Genomic DNA, 17703 nt, shown 5'->3' with positions numbered 1-17703 from the left:
TAAGGATTTAGCTCTTTGAGAGATTTAAAGCTTGAATATGTAAACAGATTTCTTACCATTAAGAAGGGTTATTCTACTGGCTTTACTGTGCTTTTGTTCAGGTATTCTGTGGTAGGAATGTCTGTGGAAAAACAGGGGAGACTGTGTAAAATGTGATTCATCTCCATGCCTGTCCCTTCTGAATGCCAGAACATATCCAGCTTGAATTCTTTTAGCTCTGCTGTTCCCTTGCTTCTGGAATTGCCTCTACATGTGGGTATGTCAGTGCCTCTGAAGTTATGTGCTCCTGGTAGATCCAGACACTTGGATCCAAGCCTACGGACACAGAGCATCTCCCATGGAGTCACATGGTTACCTGCAGAACTTGCACAGAGGCTGAGGCAATGAATTCTGATCGACAGGGGCTGTCTTGGGAAGGTGAAGAGCCAGCCTGGATCCGGTGAGCTTAGTCTGGGCTCTGCACACAAGTGATTGTACTGCTTTTGTGGAAGCAGCTGGGCCCATCCCGTGGGATGCAGGCTGGCCTGTGCTGAGCCAGCCCCTGTGTGTGTAGGTACAGCTTGCCTGCACTGGAAAATAGCAACTTGCATTCCTTTGGTTCAAGCTCTGTAAGGGATAGAAGTACGGGAACTTGGGCACTCAGACTAGAATGAAAGGTACCTCTTCTGCCTTTTCTATCAAAAATTTGGTACATTTTTTATCATCAGTTTTGCTCTGTTACACCACTGTGATCAACACTCATGACAAATTGATTTTGCACAAACCTATGTGCCTGATGACACTATAATCTGGGTCACTGAATGCAAGCTCCACTTCATCATATACAGTATTTGTTACTAGTTCTGACCATGGCCTACAAGTAGTACTGACAGGCTTACATTTCTTGGAAAGGAGGCTTTGTGGTAATACACCAATCAGCTGCTCAATAAGGTCGGAGGATTGGTTATAGAGCATTTGTTCTCTATATTTCTCCTGCATCTACAAGAAGTATATTTCCCTTCTCTGTTATTGACACAGATGATGAGATGCAGAAAGGCTCTCTGTTACACAGCCTTCTTTGTTTGCCCTATGACTGCTGTTGTTTAAGCTTTTTTTAAAGTGCTTTTGTAAAGAAGTGCAGCATCTGCATTTTATTATAGTTCCTCCTCAAACAAATGTCTAAATGGTTTTAAAGGAATTAGCCATAGCATTCACTTAGTTTTTACTAGATAGGAAGCCATTTTTCTTGCAGTTCAGTGAGTAACATCTAGTTTTCAGAAAGCTGTCACGTGAGGGATTTAGATTTGATTGATAACATTACTGTAAAATGTGTTCCTTGCTGCTTTCCCAGTCAGGCTGGACTGTCTCTAGTGTGTTCGACTTTAGTGTTGCACTGCAGCAGTGAGGGGAAGGAACTGCTTTAAATGCTTCTCCGTGCTCCATCTTCCTGTTGGTAGCAGGTTTGTTCTGTCTGCAAAGCTTAACTGTTCACAGCAGGGGTACTGTGCATGCCCTGCTTCCCAAATTACTGCTCCTTGGTGGGTAAAAAGGAAAACAGTTCATGAATCTAAGAAATATTCCTTCAAGGAGATTGAGTTGTTGAATGAATTCCTGCCCTGTGTCTCTGACCACCTTGAAGACATACTGCTCCAGCTCTCCCTTGAGAGAGCTCTGTTCTTGCTTTAACTGGAGTTGAAGGGAAGAAGTCAGGCAGGTGATCTTATCTACAGCTGGAGGTTAAATAGTGCTCTGTTTCTGGGAAGGGTATAAGTAGAGGACTCTTCCTAATTCATAAGACTTACCTTTAGCCAATAATTTTAGCTATCATGGGAACTCAAGCTTCATGATTTTAAACCAACTTGTTAAGCAACTGATCTGGCAGCTGTTGTGTGTGACTTTGCTGCCGGGACTTTGTTGGAGGCTCAGATAAATAGTACTGTGGATATTGAGCTGAGCCCATTGTCTTTAGACACAAGATTGCCTTTTCTGCTTTGGTCTTTCCAGCTGGTGTCCCACACCAACAAAGGAAGTCAAATTTCAAAGGGTTATTCTTCACTCTGTATTTTCATCCCTCTGCTACACCTGAGTCTGTGTGGGGGTACTTGACATTTCTTGAGGGGGGAGTGGGATTTGGATAAATTTTTCTGTTTCTAAAGCTCTCAAGTATCTACTTGCAACATCTTTCCTCGAGAGGTTGCATTCATCTTTGTGCTTTTTCAAATATTTTTCTTCTGTTACACCTCCAAGGAGTGGCTGGGCTATATGCTGTGAACTTCTACAACACAAACAAAAGCTGAAGGACCAAGAAGCAGGTTGTTTCAACACACAAGGAAGAAAGGACAGTTATCTGCATTTCTTGCTGACCTCTCTATGATAATCCATGGGAGGAGACAAGAACAGGAGATAGAGGAAGGGAAGATTTTCCCTGGTTATTGTCACAGGAGCTGGTTTTACTTTTTCTTTGGTTTAGAACATCTTCATGTAGAATCAAAAAACAATACAAAAAGTCAGCTAGGAGAAAACGTTCATATTAACCAAACACTAATGTTAATGTTGTGTTATAAGTAGAATGAAATGCCAGAAACTTTCTGGGAGAACACACCCTCTAATTTCATCTGGCCATAGCTATTCCCCAGCAACCAGGAAGAATACAACAGTTAGTTTGGTTGTCACAAGCTGGGTCTCTACGTGTTCTCCCTCCCCCAGCCCCCCTGCTTTTCTTGTTTGCCCAGCTTTCGTTTTCAGTAAAAACATTAAACATCATAACATAGCCTGAAACTAACACTGAATAAGTGAGGACTGTGTTGTTGACCTTTAAATATGGATGTTTATAAATGTTGTTTGACATCGATCAAGAATACAAATTATGAGAAACACAGAGTTTCTCATGACACTTGGCATCCTTCTGGAGCAGATGGGGGTTTAAAGCCAGTAGTGTTTTCCATGCAAGGATTCCTCTCTAAATTAAACTCTTTTGCAGTAGTTTTTGGAATACTTTCCCCATCCCTGCCTTGCAGTGCCCAGGTAGTGCTGGCAATTATTTGTACAATTTAGTTTCCTAGGTTTGAGGATGGTGGGAACTGATTCAGGGTAAAACCCACCAAAAGAAACCTATTTTTCTCCAGCTGGATCAACTCTCACATCCTGCACACTGGGCAGCCACACAGAAACTTATTCCAGCATAACACAAGAAGCACCAGGCAGGAGAGTAGAGAAGGGAAGGAGTGAGGATTGCTTTTTTGGATGGCTGTGCCAACTTTGCATGTGTGTTAAATCAGTCTAAGAAAATTATTCGCAATATTGCTGTTTGAATTCAGATGTCCCAAGCCTGGTATATTGGCATGGTCATCGTCAACTTGCACACCACTATTAATATTCTGCTTTTCCAAGGCAGAAGTAGAAAGTACTCCCTCAAATCAGATATTTCTATGACAGAGCTCAAGTCCAGCCTCTGCCAGCAGATATGTCTGCACTAATTTTTTGTTCATTTTGTGAAAGGTAATATATCCAGTCCTCACATTACTGGAGAGTAAGCCAGAATTAGTGTCAACGTGAGCTCCACTGGCAGCTTGTACCACACATTGCACTGTATTGCTAACTCTGAAACTAAGGGATCGGAATACCATAAACCATTCCACTGCTGAGCATTTTTGCAGAAAAGTTCAGCTAAATCTGTCTTTGTACAAATTAATCTGCTTCTCGTATTCCTTGACTACGGGACTAATCTCCAAAACAAAAGAAATGCTGATGTTTAAGGAATAAGAAACCACAGTCAGTGTTATGAGAAAAAATAGAAAGAGAAGCGGCTTAGTACTTGGATTTCAAGACCAAATTTGATGCTTAGGAATGTTTCTCTGATTGGTGAAATAAGTGATGAGAGACCCTGCAAATAAACTAATTTTGCATTTTGTAATTATATGAATGCAAACTTGTACCTAGTCTTGATGATGCTGAGGGAGGCAGCAATGAACCAGAAAAGGCACAAAAAGATTTGTTATGATGGCAGCTACTTAGCAACACAAGCTGCAGGTTTTCCTTGATCATGTGTCAAGGCTGAACTAAGTGCAGAAGAGACCAGTGCTTCCAGTGCAAAGTTTCATCTTCACATCTGTGAGAAGCAGTTCCAGTTCATTAATTGTGGCAGGCTGCTCCCCAGGGTGTGAGTTGGGGTTGGGATCCCTGGGATCTCTCACTTTCAGCACTGAGCCTGTGGAATTACAGGGAGGCTCTGTTCAAAGCTGATGCTAAAAAGGTTTAAAACCAAGCCCAGGAAGAGCAGTCCCACCACATGCAAGAGGAATCTATCAGGAATATTTAAATCATCCTCACATCAGCTGCAAAGCCACCCCTGTCTCTCTTGTGCTATCCCCTTGGCAGGGTGACATGACCGTCAGAGCGTTGCAGGTGTCCGGCAGGTTTTGTTGATCACCAAGGAGCTGCTTTTGGTGAGGCACAACAGAGCAAGCAGCTCAGTCCCTGGTGCACACAGCCATGGAGGAAGGTTTCAGTGCAGCTTGGTCACCCAGAGCTGTTCCCTGCAGGTTGCTCTCAACAGGCAGAGCTGGGAAGGAGGACAATGAGCCTTCCCCAGGGAGCAGTGTCAAGTCTAGCTAGAGGGGTGCACACATAGCCTTACATAAAATTATTTTGCATTTATAGCACTTTATTCTTATGACTTAGTAATGCCATTCGTGTTAGGAAAGGGCCCTTCTGATTCAGCATGATGTGCAGATCTTTCACGCCCCAAGGGAAACACAGTGGGTACCAAATCCAGCCAGATGTGCTGGGCATACATATAGTGGAGCCATAGGACTCTAAATCCTTAAGGCTGGGCTGAAAGTGAGAGAACTGTAGGTTTTCATTGCAAATGAGGTGGAGACATAAGGTCTGCCAGCTGTGGACATGGATTTAGCAGGATAGGAGACAGGGCCTGCAGTTTGGCTGCTGGGACAAGGATATGACAAAATTACCCACCCGCTAAACAAAAGTAGAATATGACAAAATTACCTGCATGTTGTACCCAGGTACAAACATGAACATGCTGTCTCTGTCATCTTTCTTCAAAACCCCTCTGTTTCTGTCATCCCTGAGGTCCAGTTTTTTCACAGGAACAAAGAGTTTTCTGCTTAATTTTAGGACCAAGACTTTTCCATCAAAGGAACGAAAGGGTGATTAAACATGGGAATGGGCTGGACTCCACTGATGGTCCCTGGAGGTGTTGAAAAAAAGACTGGATATGGCAGTTGGTGCCATGGTCTAGTTGACGTGATAGTGTTTGGTCATAGGTTGGACTCGATGATCTCAGGGGCCTTTCCAACCTAATTGATTCTGTGATTCCGTTGACCAGATTTCTGGAACCAGGGCTACATGTGCTCATTCTGTACTGTGAAACAAAGCACACCCTTACTTCACATGCAGAATAAGGTATCATGAGCGGAAAATCACAATCAAAACATGCTTACCATACTGGAAGGAAAGATGAGACTACTCTTACTCTCTAGGTTTTTGTGGTTACGTGCCCTTGTCTCTTAAGTATGGTACTTCTATTTTTGTATTAATGTGTGTGGTTTTAGTTAACAACTAAACAACAGTAATTTTTTGAACTGACACTTCCTTCCTTATTGTAAGAGGAGCTGAGCTGCAAAATGCCTGCATTGCCTGTACATGGCAATGCAGTACATGTGATCTAACTGTAAAGAAAATGGGCACATGTTTTAATGGTTGTGCCTGGTTGAAGGAGGCAGCACTATGAGAGAAGGATACCACAGCTGTCAGATTCCTGTAGTGTTGCAACTGGCTTACACACCATTTCTGAGAGAGAAAGCTTGGTCTGATGTTCTTCTGCCCAAAGGGAAAATGGATGCTTGTTCTGCAGTGGCCCCAAGTCTGGTACTCAACTGCGAGCTGCCAAGAGTTCCCTGGCAGCCTTCGACTCAGGGTTTGCCTGCTCCACAGAAGCTGACATTTTCCTCAGAGAGGCACTGTGCAAGAATGCACAGAGGACACTCCTCGCTGAATGGCACTTGAGAAGCCACCTGGACTACAAAGTTCCACTCTTCTTCCTCCCTGACAGAGGAATTTCCCAGCCTGTCCTATGAAAGCTCGATTGTGCTTACCCAGGGTGAAGCCCACATGAAAGAATCCTGTGAAGATGACTGAGCTGTGTGCCCCAACATCCCACTCCTACATCTCGTCACCTCACGTGCATCACAGCTGCAGAGGAAAGCTGCTACTCTCTTACCTAGCACAGCACAACCTGCCAGTGGCAAAGGTGAGAAGCAGGACGGAGGGAGCATCTCTCACCAGGAGCCTTACAGTTAGGACAGAGTTCCTGCACCCAAGTCACTGATGCTCAATCAGGTCTTCATCACTTGGGAAAGGCCTAGACAAGAGCACCAGGAAAAGGTACTCTTAAGAAAAATCAAGCTGGTTTCACATGAGTGTCACACAGGTGTTAGTAATGAATGTTCGTCCATGACTCTTTTCTGCCTACTCCAACAGAGAACTACCAAGTTAGCACCAGGTTTTAAATCCATTGACGTAACTTAAAACATTACAGTAAATTTGGATGTGACGTTCAAAGCAAAAAAAATAGTGTTTCAAGGTCATTGGACAAGCCTGCTACAAAAAACCTGTACATTATTTGAAAACTTTAGCTTCTAATTAATACTGTTCAAAATAATTCTGTTCCAAACACAGGATAAAGAAATCCTGTTTAAACAAAAGGTACACTACCTTTTAGGTTGCGGAACGCATAATTTGATAAATCATCATTACAACACAGAGTTTGCACATGTTTAAAACACACCCTCCTATAACTAGCTTTTAGATCCCAGTTAAATGTAGTAGAAGCAGCTAAAATAGTTCCTTACAAATTGTAGTTTCTCTGTAATTTTTTCATTCAATCAATTAAATTAGATCTTCTTTTTCAAGCTTAGGGTTTAGAAGCATGATAAAGTCTGGTAGGCATGAGTTCTTGATGAAAGCCATGTAACTGTGGGCAAAAGTCCAAGAAAAGAAGATTTAAAGCAGTTAATTTCCTGGTGACTGAAGGATGTGTGTGAGGTCATACGCATTTATCTTCAATTGTGACTCTGTATTTCCTTCTGGAAATAGAAGGAAAGTTGTCTTCATGGCATTTCTGCACTAGAGTTTTAATTTTAGAAGACCTCACTGTAAAAAGGATGAAGAATCTAAGCAACCTAGAGGAGAATCCTAAATTCCTAAAATTTTTAAAGTACTATGAGGTGGAAACAGCCCACAGAAAAATGTCATCATCTCTCTACTACCAACTTAAATATCTTCCAGCACCACCATTGAGGACTGAGGTAACCTACTCCCTCCATGTCTAAATTTGTCTCACAGAGCCAGAAAACCATCCTCAGAAAAGTCTTTCCCAGAAATCACATTCCTGAATATCTGTTTCATGAGTCTGCAACTGCAGTCATTTGGCTCTCAGTTATTTTTCTCCAGTGTTGGCGATTTGGTGTTTCTCTCAAATGTTCATCTGGCTCTGTTTTGCTTAATCGTAGTGTCTCCCAAAGGTCTGCACTAATGAGTTTCTGCATTCATACCATATGCTTACTTTGCCATGGAGAAGTTTAGTTGTACAGAAAACAGATTTTGAGACTCTTTTTGTTCCATTTCTCTTCTGTCTTCAAATCTGAAAGGTCTTCTAGGCAAAAGAGGCTTCTCGGGTCCCTTCACCCTGCTAGTTAGAATCAGACCACATCTAAGCAATGTTCCTACTTAGACATGTAACAAAACTTCAGAACTAACTGTCCAGTTCCTTCTTGATGTGGATTTATGTTAACTCGCTTTTTTGTAGTCTTCATTTGAAATCCCAGAAGCCAAGGTCATCCACACACTCAAAAAGTATTGGCAACCCTCGGTGACAGGAGACTCCAATTTCCTGTTGAAGGAGCTGTGCTTCTCAGGGTGGTGTTTACAGCCAGGCAGGACAGGGGAGGACTGCTTCTGAGCAAGGAGAGGTTTCAGAAGGTTTTAGGAGGCTTGAGGAAGCTGGAAGATCAGCACCAGAGCACAAACTTCCCGGGAAAGACCAGGCCAGCTGCCCTGGAGGTAATCACAGCTAGCAGGCTACCTAATTGACAAAGACAACCCAAAAGAGCTAAATATCCCAGACAGAGCATATAAAATCTCATTTAAAATTATCCAGGCAGGATACAATCCAACAGGGAATGTTCTTTACAAGGAAGTCCATAGAGGACTATTAATGGGGAGACCAGTGATGACTGGCATTCCTCAGGGGTTGGTGTTGGGACAGGTGGTGTTTAACATCTTTGTTGATGACATGGACAGTGAGATCCAGTGCACCAAGCTGTGTGGTGCAGTCAACACATTGGAGGGAAGGAATGCCATCCAGAGGAACCCGGATAGGCTTGAGAGATGGGCCTCTGCAAACCACACTGTGGTGGGGGCTGGAACGAGATGATCTTTTAGGTCCCTTCCAATCCAAACCATTCTACGACTCTGTGATTCTATGATTTGCCCCCCGGGAAGCCGCCCCCGGGCCTGCGCGGGGCCACCCCTCACCCCCCCCGGCAGGGGAAAGGAGTGAGGGAACTTCGCCAGCATGGCTTTGTGCCCTCGTGAGAAAGGAGAGTGGAAGCCTCGGAGCACACAGAGGTTTGCCGGTCTGGTTTGGGGGAAGGGGGGTGGGAGGGGAAGGGTACCGGGTGGGCCGTGGGGGTCCTTGGACTGGAGGGTGGGCAGGTAAGCAGTGTGTGGGAAGATATGAGGTAACACAGTGGGGGGAGGATAAGGTCAGGGTGGATAATGGTTTCCTCTGGCGGGTTGGGGGTCTCGGCCGGGCTGGGGCCTGGAGAGGTACTCGAGCCCTAGGTGGGTACAGGGGCCAGAACGGTTTTGTTCATTTGTTTGTTTTTGGCTCACCTGCAGCTACTGCCCAGGCTCAGTATGTTCTGGATATATTCGTTACATCCTGAAAGGGTGGTCAGGACAAAGGGTTGTTCCTGGGTGTTTCCTTGGGATTGAATACAGATAGGTGGCAGAAAAGTAAGAAGTGTAAGACTTGCCGTAATTGTTTTAATAGTAGGAATGTAGCCTGTGTAACCCTATGTGGTTGTGAGCTATGTTGGCAATGGCACATGCCTTCGGTAGGGTCGCCCATGCCAGACAGGTCAAAACCATAGGGTCAGATACAATACATCCTTGGGCAGGATGAGCTCGTTAGCCTTCTGGAAGTCATCCTAGGAGAAGGACAACTCTAATCCCAAACCTGGGTAGATGGAGCTCACTTAGCCCTGTAAGGCCATCCATCTAAGAGAAGGTCATTCTAATTAAACCTGCATCCTGAGGACCTCACTGCTACCGTCCAAACTCGCTCGGCCCTGGCAGATGAACCTTAGGATTAAAGGCTGGGTTCAGTTCCACGCAAACTGCATCTCACCTAAAAATCCATTGCACAGGCTTGAAGGCTTTACCCACATGCAAAAAACCCTGTAGCGATGGGCAAGGGTCGAAACAGCAGGTGAAAGGTGCACTGGAAGCCGCAGACCCAACCCTGCATGCAGGCGGTTCAGGATGTTGGTCATTTGAGACTGACTGGAGATGACAGTCTCTTGGGGCAGCACCGTGAACGACCAAGCAGCCTTTTCAAGGACAGCACTGCTTGGTCCACTCGGAGAGGGACCTAGAAAAGGTGGCCTAAACAAAGTTCATCTCCAGTTTCACCTGGTTGTTAACTGCAGACCAACAGGCATCTTCTTCCAATGCGGTCGCACAAAGATCAAAAGACAAAGTCATGCACCTGCCACCAAAGATGTACCTACATTAACTCTAGCATGTTGGAATATCAGAACCATGCTTGATTCTGTGGATAGTGGACGTCCTGAGCGTCGTTCTGCCCTAATTGCCCATGAACTGGTTCGTCTTAGCATTGACATTGCTGCTCTCAGTGAAGTTCACCTTCACGAGGAAGGCAGCCTCAGAGAACATGGTGCCGGTTACACACTCTTTGGTCAGGTAAACCTAGAACCAAAAAGCGTATCTCAGGAGTCGGCTTCATGATCAAAAACTCTATTGTTCCTAAACTCAAAAATCTGCCGACAGGTCACTCTGACCGCATTATCTCCCTACGCATTCCACTACACAAGAAGCAACACCTTGTCCTCTTTAGTATATATGCCCCAACTCTCCAAGCTGACCCTGCTGAAAAAGATAAATTTTACACTGACCTGCTCCACCTTAGCCAAAAGGTGCCTGCAGATGCTAAGATCATTATCCTTGGTGATTTCAACACCAGAGTAGGTAAGAATTTTGAAGCCTGGAAAGGAATATTAGGCAAGCATGGTGTTGGAAACTGCAACGATAATGGTTGACTTCTGCTAGAATTCTGTGCGGAGCAACAGCCCACCATCACCAATACTATCTTTCAACAGAAAGATAGTCTGAAGACAACCTGGATGCACCCCAGATCTAAGCATTGGCACCTCATTGATTATGTCTTGGTGCGACGGAGGGATGTCCACGATGTCCACCATACCCGCATGATGCCCAGTGCAGAATGCCAAACAGACTATCAGCTTGTGCGCTGTAAACTTAACTTCAATCTTAAATTCAAACCTAAAAGGGGCAGTGTCACAAGGAGAAGACTCTAAGTTAACAGTCTCCAATCAGCCACAGTGAGAGACAGATTCCAGGCAAACCTTCAAACTAGGCTTGAAAACCATTCCATAGATTCTACAGATTCCTCTCCTGAAACAATTTGGCACCATATGAAAAACAGCATCCTGCAATCCTCTGAAAAATCCTTAGGGTTTTCCTTCAAGAAGAACAAGGACTGGTTTGATGAAAACAATCAAGAGATCCAGGAATTGTTGAGGAAGAAGAGAACCACCCACCAAGCCCACCTTGCACTGCCATCCTGTCACACAAGAAAGATAGCCTTTTGTCTTGCATGCAGCAAGCTCCAACAGAAACTCCGTGACATCCAGAACAAGTGGTGGATCAATCTAGCTGAAAAAACTCAATTATGCACAGATACGGGTGCTCACAAAGGATTCTGTGAGGCCCTGAAAACAGCATACGGGCCTACATACCAGGTCCAAAGCCCTCTACTCAGCGCAGATGGTCAAACGCTTCTAACAGATACACCCTCCATTCTGAATCGATGGTCTGAACAATTTTAGATTCTTTTCAGTGTGGTCCAAGACTCAGCAATTCAGTCCATCACACAACAACCAGTGAAGTACAAATTGGATATTGCCCCCACTTTAGGAGAAATCCTCAAGGCCATACAGCCGGTGAAAATCAGCAAGGCAGCTGAGGTTGATGGAATTCCACCTGAAATCTGGAAACATGGGGGCCTTGCACTCCATGCCAAATTTCATGAGTTTGTGATGCACTGTTGGGAACTAGACGAACTACCATCAGAGCTTCGCGATCCAGTCATCATCGCTTTGTATAAGAAGAAAGGAATTAAATCAGACTGCTCAAATTACTGTGGTATTACTCTGTTCTCCATTGCTGGCAAAATCCTGGCAAGAATAGTCTTGAACAGACCTGCTATAGCAGAAGGAATTCTACCTGAAAGCCAGTGTGGTTTCAGAGCCAACAGCAGTACCGCAGACATGGCATTTGTTCTCAGACAACTGCAAGAGAAGTGTAGGGAACAGAACAAAGGTCTCTATGTAACCTTTGTTGATCTCACCAGGGCTTTTGATACTGTGAGCAGAAAAGGTCTGTGGCTGATTGTGGAACATTTAGGTTGTCCCCCCAAGTTCCTTAAAATGATCATCTCACTCCATGAGGATCATCTCACTCCATGAGGCCAAGTCAGATATGGCAATGCACTTTCTGAGCCCTTTTTAATTAAGAATGGTGTGAAACAAGGCTGCGTTCTCGCACCAACCCTATTCACAGTCTTTTTCAGCATGATGCTCCAAAGGGCCACGGCAGACCTCGATGATCAGGACGGTATCTACATTCGATACTGTACTGATGGAAGCCTTTTCAACCTAAGGCGACTGAAGGCCCACACCAAGACCTTAAACCATCTTGTCCGGGAGCTGCTTTATGCTGATGACGCCGCCCTTGTTGCCCACACAGAAGCAGCTCTGCAGCGTTTAACATCCTGCTTTGCAGACGCTGCTGAGCTCTTTGGGCTGGAAGTCAGCTTAAAGGAGACAGAAGTTCTCGATCAACCTGCACCTCAGGAAGTCTTCCATCACCCCCACATCACCATTGGCCAATCAGAGCTCAAATCAGTCCAGCAGTTTAATTACCTAGGTAGCCTCACCTCCTCAGATGGTAAGATTGATGTAGAGATAGACAACAGGTTAGCAAAGGCATATAGTGCTTTTGGAAAACTCCATAAAAGAGTATGGCGTAATAAACACTTGAAGAAAAGTACCAAGATCAGTGTTTACAAAGCCATTGTGCTGTCTACTCTCTTATATGGTTCTGAAGCTTGGGTCATCTACCGCCACCACCTGCGTCTCCTAGAACACTTCCATCAACGCTGCCTCCGTACAATCCTAAACATCCACTGGTCAGATTATGTGACTAATGCATCTGTTCTAGAGCAAGCATTAAGGTCATGTTGTTGAGAACACAGCTGTGTTGGGCAGGGCACATCTCAATGATGAAGGACCACTGCCTTCCTAAGATCTTGCTTTATGGTGAACTTACCACTGGCTGCTGCAAGAGAGGAGCCCCGAAGAAAAGATACAAGGACTCCCTGAAACAATATCTCAGCCTCGGCCATATTGATCACCATAACTGGTCTACTCTGGCCTCCAATTGGGAGGCCTGGAGACACACCATCTATAACACTGATGTTTCCTTTGAGAACGCACACAGGATCACTCTCAAGGAGAAAAGACAACGCAGAAAGAATTGTGTCTTGCAGAATATACCACCTAAGGAGTCTTTCTGCTGTGCCTTTTGCAATTGGATATGTCTATCTCATACTGGCCTCATTAGCCACCAGCGTGCTTGTAAGAAATGTGGATAGAGCCTTCCCAAATCTTCGTTTGCAAAGCCTAGCCATGATGATGATGATCCTATGATTCCCATAATTTATGGCAATTTCTCTTTCTCTGTGCCTATAAATTCCCATCCCAGCTCACTTGTGCCACAGATCTGCTATTCACAGTAATGCTTAGCTCAGTGAAGCATCACAATTCCAGTTCCAGTAGCACAAAAGAACTCTCTCCTGCATTTTCCCTATATAAATCACTTTGTCTCTAGTTTTCTCTTGTAGAATCAATGGAAGCAGTGTTCAAATGACATTCCAGTTTTCCTGATTGTCCATCAAGTTGAAAACATACATGAGTGTTCTTTGCTCATCTAGGTCCATCTAGCCCTGATCTCTGGTACAAAACACTATCTGTTGGTTGGAACGTAGGGGCATAGAAGAACCTACTGCTTTTGGTCCTAAGAGCAGCAGGTCGGAAAATGTCTCACTCCAATACAACTGCGCCAGAAAACCTTCTGGGCAGGGAGCCTTTCATGCACTGTCCATGCGTGAAGTATAGAAAGATGTTTGCTGACCTGAAGGATGGAGGCAAGGACAGTGACACTGATGTACACTGGGGCTGGGAGAATTGTATAGAGGAGTTCATACTTGAGAGCGTTGGGAACGTGTGGCAGAACAGATTTGTTTAGAATAATATTGGGGAGGAACAACAATTTTCCTATAGTGAAGAGTTTTGGTTTTTTTTATTTATGGTACTAGATTCAAAACAGCATCACTCCTTGATATCCTTCAGAAAGACACTATTTTCCTTTTTGGAGGCTGTCATTTCTTAACTTGTTTGTTCCTGGAGGCTCAGGAAGGTCTGATGTGCTTTGTCACTATCCCAGAGCAGCATCCAGGACAACCAACCTCCTCAGTGGTGGTGCCAACTACAACCCCTCTTAGAGTTGTGCTGGACCTACCTTTGCATCCCTTCATGGAGCTGAGATGGATATTTCAGACCCTCTTGGTGATGAGAGTCCTGTCTGGGTAAGAGACTCACCATAGCTGAAATTCCCTGGTCATGTCCTGCCCTCTCTGCTTTGCGAGTCCACTTGCAAGTGAGCAGAATGCTAACACTAGAGGATGGCATTTTTCTCTGAGACATTAACTAACTCTCAGGCAATGGAATCAAAACTTAGCTGATTATCTAGGCACTTCCAGAAGAGCAGAAGACAAAACTGTGCTTAGATCTCCAAGGCACCAGTTCCAGTTTGTCTGCTGAAGCTACTGCTGCTATAGTATTTCACAGCATTTGAGATTTTTGCCAGAGTGTTTTTCATACATATTTTTTTCAGTAAGAATGGATTTTCAAGTTGTCTAGTTTAATTTTCTTTTCCTGGTTTCACAGACACTTGCCAATGTTCAGGATGCTTTAATGTAAACACTGGGCTCACCTGGAGGATGTCCCCATGTAAACCAACTATACAAGCTCAGATTTTTCATAAGCTGGCCAGACCTCTTGAAGCAGTCCAAAGAATGTTGCATCAATGTATGGGAAGAGACTTAATCTACTTTTACATCCATTTTCAATAAAACACAATTTTCTCCAAAACATCTGCCTAAAACCTTTGCCCCCCAACTTGAAATACGTTTCTGAATGTAATAAAATTTTCAATTACACCAGCAAAGTAGATATTAACATTTATATCTCTGAGTATCAGGACTTCCCATCCCTCAAGAGATGTCTCCTCTGTATCTTTGCAAACTTGATAAATGAAGCACGATAAATTCAACTGATGTCCCACCTTCACAGCAGGGTTATTATAAAACAGGGAAAAGAATGATCCTACAGTAAGTGGAATCAAAAAAAAAAAAAAATCTCCCTGTTTTCTTAGTATACCCAGAAATTTCTGGCAAAAATTAGGAAAAGGTGTTTCACTCCTGTATGTGAACATAACTGTAAGGGCAGCTTGCCATATGCTTCACTCATTTACAGAAAATATCCCTGGGATAGATGACCCAACTGTACAAAAATAACAGCCTGGTGATAAATTTAATGTGCAACTTTGACCTACTGTCTTTCTAATACTCCACCTCCTCAGGACTTTCTCATTTCCTAGCCCCCTTACCTGTGGCTCTGTCTTCCTCCATTTCTTTTGTCTTTGTTTTTGCTTTTGCTTATGATTTTCCTTTTCCTTTTTCTTTTTCTTTATTAAATTCAAACTACAGGACAAATGTTTCTTTCCCTTTGTCCAGGTATGGAGATTTCACCACTCTAGGCTAAAGGCAAGTGAAAGTCTACTCAATACTAGTGGAAGCTTTGTACAGGGACAAAAAAAAATCACTCTGGGAAAGTGAGGCATTTTGTGTCATGAAGAAAACAATGCTGAAATGTCACTGCTGTTGAAGTGAGAGGAAATCTCCCCCTGGATTTCAGTTAACTGGTGCCTTGGTCCTGGAATTTGGGACCAAGGAGCTGGATGTCATGAGGGGACAGTTGACGGTCTTGGCCAGAAACATGGCAGTTGTGTCCCATGGGAGCTGATACCACTGCTCACTCTCACTCACCACCAGTGCCATAACAAACAGAAATGGTGTTGTGGAAACATGGTCTTCATTGCCTCATGGGAAGATGTAACCCTCTGCGACCAATCACTGTGGTCACCCCAGAGGACTGTGCTGGGCTGGTATCAGCCACTCCTTCACTCTCTCCTTATTCCTTATACTGAGAGAACAGAAATAACATTCAAACATTATTATTATGTGGTCATTGGCCAATTTGGTTAACCATTTTGGTTATCTTACATGCTGCCCTTTTTGCTTTAGCTGACAGAGGAGGAGGGAGTCCAGGCAGGGACCTCCTCATCTGACCCCCACCCACACCTACTGGAGAAAAGAACACAGAAAAACATCTCTTTCTCCTGAAATACAAACCTAGTGACCACTACAAATTCCAAATTACACTCAAAGCCATAGTCCAGAGAAGGAAGATCATCCCTTAATTTTTTGCATGTTGGACTAGAAAAGAAAAAGTGATTGTGGAACTTGGGTTTTAAAAAAGACAGAACAAATCGCCTGTCACAGTCAGAAGCCACTTGGTCTCTGAAGGGAGTCAGACAGAGGATTAGCCACTGGGTGAACATCATGGTTCTGCACTGCTCAATAGTTAGTTACTTTCTTTTCCTCTTTTATTGTCCTATGGTAGCTTCTGTCTGCCTGTTGTCTCCATGCCCAGTTGAAATCTCCATGGTGATTGGTGTGGTGAAAGCAGGCAAGGAGGGCACGTGCTCTAATAGAAGCCTGTCCTCTAATCCTGCACTTCAGATTCTTCTAGTTAGCCTGTCCTGCTCAACAGGTACATTGAAAAACTCCTGTGCGTAATGGATCTGGCTGCTGTCAAAGAACAGGAAATTGGATATGTTTGTTCCTTCCTTAAAATAACCTCAGACAAAACTGCACCTTCCTTGGACCCTGCTTCCATCCAGGCATGCAGCTAACCTAGGTACAGTGGGGCTCTCTGATGATTCTCCACATACTTTATCAGAAGCAAAACAAAAATACTCTTGATGCTGAAATAAGCTACCCTGATGTACAGACAACTGACCTGTGTAGTGGTCAGTCTGGTGACTTCTTCCTTGAAGAAGTCCCAGATACCTGGGATATCTTGTCCTACCCAAACCTGCAGGCACCCAAACCTGATGATTATTGAAAGCAGGGTACCAAATCAAACAGCCCCTGCTTCTGGTCTCCTGCTCTTAAAAACCTGCTGCTTTTTTGAAACCCATCCTGCCCGTCTCTTCCTGCCAAGCTCCAACCTGTACAGTGGATCCTGTTTTCTTGCAGCAAGCCAGGTCTGGCACAGCACTCATGTCTGATGGAAATGGCAGTTTCATTACTCCTAAGATGATTTGCTCAATGTGAAATGGGTGTGCTTGGCACAGAAAGATGCATAGCAGATATCACAGACTGAATCAAAGGGTTTGGGGATACCTCATGCTTACTAAGAGGCATGGCCAGAAAAAGAGCCACCCATTCCCCTCTAAAATGCCCCTCTGTGTGCAGGTAACAAAGATATGCAGCCCGAATTGTGATAGTAGTTGGAAACGTTTTAAATTCCATTTTCAGGTCACATCTAGCAGGCAGGCAGGCTGTCATCAGCTCTGATTTTGCCATTTCATTTTCACTCACTCTCATTCATGTGGAAAGATCCTGGAGTGCCCAGGGCTGTGATCTGCTCAGTTCTATTTTTGGCTGCCTCCTTTCTGAAGGAAGGTGATTTCTCACATGTGGTTGTTTTCCAATTATCACTTGTTGAGACATACCCCCTGGTTATATTACAAAGAGAATCAGGTGGCAAGTACATATTTACAAGTCTTTATTCTAAGGCACAGGGATACCTTATTGATCTGAGCTTTGAACTGAAGCTGTGGATACTCTTGGGAATCGTGTTTCTTCTGGGTGAGTTGACCCAGCCTCTTACTCTTCTCTGAGAGATAGAGGAAAAAAAAGTATCATATAATTTACTTGTGTGTATATGTGAATAGAGTATCGGTGATCCATTGTACAAGGTTTAAAATAACCAATTGTCTCCTACAACATGCTCTAAAGTTTCCATTGTATATGATATGAAACAGGCTTTTTTTTCCCCAGTTACTGTTCACCCAATGTTCACCAAGCTGTTACACAGCTTCTTCCTTCATTTAAAAAGCTTAATCTTTTTGGTGTATAATATTACTTTGTAAAGCACTTTATCAGGAAAAGCACGGATTTGTGGAGGG

General features: G+C 44.0%; 1 long non-coding RNA gene across 2 annotated transcripts; it reads left to right on the top strand.

Moving 5' to 3' along the window:
- Positions 1–8516: 8516 nt before the first annotated feature.
- On the top strand, positions 8517–15150 carry LOC127467031 (uncharacterized). Of its 2 annotated transcripts, none has more exons than XR_007902931.1 (4): positions 8517–8628; positions 13319–13414; positions 13831–13972; positions 14334–15150. It is a non-coding gene; the product is annotated as an uncharacterized LOC127467031 (long non-coding RNA). The 2 variants fall into 2 exon arrangements; XR_007902932.1 differs by having other exon boundaries at positions 13703–13972.
- The last annotated feature ends 2553 nt before the right edge of the window (positions 15151–17703 follow it).

Source organism: Manacus candei, unplaced genomic scaffold (genome assembly GCF_025592945.1).
Source record: "Manacus candei isolate 608988 ecotype Guabito, Panama unplaced genomic scaffold, ASM2559294v1 h1tg000013l, whole genome shotgun sequence".
Taxonomy (NCBI): domain Eukaryota; kingdom Metazoa; phylum Chordata; class Aves; order Passeriformes; family Pipridae; genus Manacus; species Manacus candei.
This window is presented reverse-complemented; position numbering and strand designations above follow the sequence as displayed.